Consider the following 5,000-nt stretch of genomic DNA (forward strand, 5'->3'; position numbering starts at 1 on the left):
GAAAATCTGCAATTAATCCCTGGAGGTTTTTACATAATGAACGGGAGAAGAGGTACTCAATACCAACTTGAAATACAATAGTTTATTTAGGCTGGTCGAGCGGTCTGCTATAATGGACAATGGTGCCATAGAAAGACTGGATGTACAAATTTGTACACAGGCTTAAATCTATATATACATTCATGTATACACATACACACACACGTTCACACATACACACACATATTTGTGTAGGTATGTGTAGGTGTTGTGTGTGTGCGTGCACATGTGTTTATGATATATATAATACATATTTCAGGTAACAATAATTTTATTACGAAGTAACGAGAAAAGGAAATGTAGCGCCGATACAGGAGCTGCAAGATTGGTGGTGGGGCTGAGTCTCGTGGGATGGAATCTCCTGACTGCAATGGATGTTAGTTCGAATATCTGTAACACACCTCGCTTTGTAAAACGATCCTAAGGCTCATGTATATATATATATATATATATATATATATATATATATATATTAAATATATATTTTTTTAACCAAAAAATTTGGTAAAAAATATAGTATCTGTTAACAATCTTAGCAAAAAACTCACAGTTGAGTTTTTGAATATATATCAACTTTAAATAGAGCTCAAAATTGATCCGTTGAAAATACTTTATTGCAACAACAATAACAATAATAATAACAAATAAATAGACCTATGTACATTTCGATAGAACATCCAGAATGATTAATACATATCATAAAATATTATAAAATGTTATAAAATATAGGATAATCCATCTCCTCGGGGTCCCATTATTATTGCTATCATCACCATCATTATTATTAGCAATACACATCCAAAAAAAAAAACAGAAACCATTCAAATCTAATTTTCATAGTTGACCCATGGATGTTCTATCGAAATGTACATAGGTCTATTTATTTGTTAATATTATTGTTATTGTTGTTGCAATAAAATATTTTCAACGGATCAATTTTGAGCTCTATTTAAAATTGATATATATATATATATATATATATATATATATATATATATATATAATACAAAGAATATATATACATGTATACACACATATATGTACATACTTACATCTACATGTGTATATACATGCATATCAGGGTACAGGACGTTAGAACAATAAACTACAGACAACGGAACGAACACATAGGAAAACGGAAAGCCACTTGGAATATCCCTTCATCAGCTGTCTCTATTCTATCTAGACGTTTCGAAGACAAGACAGAACGTACTCTAGAATAGTCTCTTCCTGAGTAGTGGATCAACCCACTACACAGAGGATTCCAAGGTGGCAGACACAAACCAAGACAGGAAAAAATGGACAGTGAAAACAACATTCAAAAGCCGTACGGCCAAACGCAAATCTGAGGTAGAACGCTAGTAGTTCGTCTTGCCTTCACAGCGGCTGGAGTGATATATATATATATATATATATATATATATATATATATATATATATATATATATATATACATAGGTGTGTGTTTAAATGTATATATATATATATATATTTGTGTGTATATATGCATTTATTACAGACATATGTACATATACAGGCACATATATGTATGCGTGTGTATGTGTGTGCGTATGTGTGTGTGTATATACCTTGCCAGTAACTCTTTCATATTTCCAACAGAACGAGATATTTTAACTGTCACTGATTATGCTTCAAAGTTGTTAAGCCATGAAATAATAAAATATCAGAAATGTCGGTAAATCTCTCAAAAAAGAAATATACTACAAAAATCAATAATATATGTTCTTAGTCTGCAAAATTCTATCAGCTATTGCTTTTTAACTGAACCGTCATATGTCAACCGTAACTCAACGGCTCCTCTTCAGTAGTCTCTCGATTTGCTAGAAATAGCAAAAGGTTCCTAATTTTCTGTAAAGTAAAAACGTTTTTTTGATCTTTAGGCGTTCTCAATCAGGAATGGTTTGAAGTACAAACAATAGGAGCAACAGCACTAATATTCTTGAATTATTGAAATCGCATTTGATGCCTAAATGTGGGTGCCTGCATATCTACACACACACACACACACACACACACACACACACACACACACACACACACAAATGAGTCAAGAAAATTAACCCAGACGATCCAAGAGCATATATTTGAAGAACATAAAACAAGACACATTTGTATTTTTATTGAAATAATCTCCGCTTCCAGACAGGGAAGAACAATCACCTACAGGCAGTTGGAGACAAGGCAATAGCTGTTGGCACGTGTTTCGTCCTAGTGAATTTCGTGAACAGTGTTACAGCATCTCTACCTTTTGTCCGACAATAAAATGATACTTTGATGTATTTCACAGAAAGGCAGCAAAAGTCAATTATTCCGAGTTGCCAATTTATGCTTGTGTGTGTGGGCGCGTGCGTGTGCGTGCGTGTTATCTATGAGTATGTGCGTATATATATATATATATATATATATATATATATATATATATATATATATATATATATACTAGATGATAATAGAGTCTATGATATATATATATATATATATATATATATATACACTAGATAATAATAGAGTCTATGATATATATATATATATATATATATATATATATATATATATATATATATATATATATCATATATATATCTTGTCAGAGTAACTACATAAATGTGAAACAAGGTGTGAAAATAGTACTCGAATACCGGAGGTAGAGTAATATGCTTTATTATTAAAGCTGTAAAAGACATCATAGAAAAGCTACTACTCAGAGTTTCACGTTTCCGTTCGTCGGACAGCTGTGATTCCGAATCACAACATTCTGTATCACAACTGTCCGACTAACGGGAACGTGAAACTCTCAGTAGTAGTTTTTTTTTTGTGTGTGTGATGCCTTTGCACCTTTAATAATAAAGTATATATATCTATATGTATTTCAATACGGAGCAAATAATTCACGAGAAAAATAATTCACGAGAAAATAATTTGCAAAGACATCATTGACTCTATTATTATCTAGTGTAACAATTTAAAAATGATAATATGTTACACTAGATAATAATAGAGTCAATGATGTCTTCGTAAATTATTTTCTCGTGAATTATTTGCTCCGTATTGAAATTATTTTCACACTTGTGGCTGCCATGATTCGGCGCAAAACGAATTAGTTGCAGCGTAGACTTCAACACGGTGAGTTGGGGCTTTCTATCATGGTAATGCGTGCTGAGGAAGGTGAGGCTATTATGGCAGTCCAGAAACCGGTCCACGTGAGTCCAAATACTTGAATATATGTCGAGCGATTGTCTTAGCCCATTTGCCTTCGGTCGGTTGATTTCTATCGTTATTATCAGTGTATTTTGGCAATTTAAATGAGTTTTGACTATTATTTCCAGCAGGTAGACGTACTTAATATGTCCTTCGATTAATTTTATATCTATATGTATGTATTTATATAAGTAGTCTGATCGATAAGTATCCGGACTGTTGCCATAGTAACGAAGCTAAAGCCCGTAGAATAAAGCTGCTTGGTACAGATTAATCTTGAACTCTACTGTGCAGGCGCATTAAGTTTTAACGTCCTAGCTCACTTCTGCTGTTTACAGCAGTGCTTGGAAGTAACGTGTGTAGCGTGTGTTCGTCGCATTGGCCATGACAGTGAAAGTTGAACGGAGACTCTGCATCAAATTTTGCTAAAAGCTTGGTGATACCTGCTCAGAGGCCTAGTTTTCAAAAAGCTTTCATCGTTCTCGACACGATCAAGGAGATTTTGTGCAACTGAAACCTGAGAGTCCTTTTGGTCAGCTGAAAGCAGTTTTGGCACAAACGTGACAGACACGCGTCTCATACCCAATGCTACAGTGATAATTGAACCGTAATTAATCTGCACATCCTCTGATAATTCACGGATGGTGATTCAGCGATTTCCCCTCACAGATGCACGAACATCTGCGATGTTCTTCTCAGTTCTGCTGGTTGTGGGTCTCCCAGCACGTTCGTCCTATCGACATTTTTCAGCCATCTTGGAAACATCCGAACCACTCGTACACTTGAGTGCGACTCATACACTCCTTTCCATAGATTTTCTGGGACTTTGCGTAGGCCTCTAAGCAGGTATCGCCATGACAACTTTCTCTGTCATGGTCAATGCGATGAACACTCGCTTCACACATTCCTTCTAAGCACTGCTGTATATAGCGGAAGTGAGCTAAAACGCTAAAACTTAGTGCGCATGCACAGCAGAGTTCAAGGCCAGTCTTTGCTAAGCGGCTTCATTCTGCGTGCTTTGTCTTCGTTCCTATGGTAACAGTCCTGATACTTATTAATCATACCACGTATATGCATATATATATATATATATATATATATATATATATATATATATATATATATATATATATATATATATATATATAGTAATAGTAAGGCTAAGACAACAGAAAAATGAGACCTCGATATCATGTAAATTGAGGACTTTGTCACATATTATATTACAGATATATATATATATATATATATATATATATATATATATATATATATATATACAATATAGATTTAATCAAAAGATTAAATGTGGTACTTAAAATGTTTGAGGCACCAGAATTTGGTAGGGTAAAAACCAAAAACAAAATCAAGAGATTTGGTGAATAAAATTTGAAGAAAAGCAACAAAAATTCAATAGGTTATAGCAGTACGTACGTTTCGTACAAACTTCATTTATTCATGTAGTGAGAACACTACATAAAATGTGCAATGAAAATGTACTCCTCAGCTGCCATAATAGAATTACATTTTAGAAAGTCATTTTGTAGATGTGTGCAAAAACAAGAGTAGGAGAAGAAGAAAATACCATCTTGACTGGGCTGCCATTCAACAGTCTACTCTTGTTTTTGCACACATCTACAAAATGACTTTCTAAAATGTAAATTCCATTATGCAGCTGAGAAGTTCATTTTCATTGCACATTTTATGTAGTGTTCTCACTACATGAATAAATGAAGTTTGTA

The sequence above is a fragment of the Octopus bimaculoides genome, chromosome 22 (assembly GCF_046866305.1).
Source record: "Octopus bimaculoides isolate indiv1 chromosome 22, ASM4686630v1, whole genome shotgun sequence".
NCBI lineage: Eukaryota > Metazoa > Mollusca > Cephalopoda > Octopoda > Octopodidae > Octopus > Octopus bimaculoides.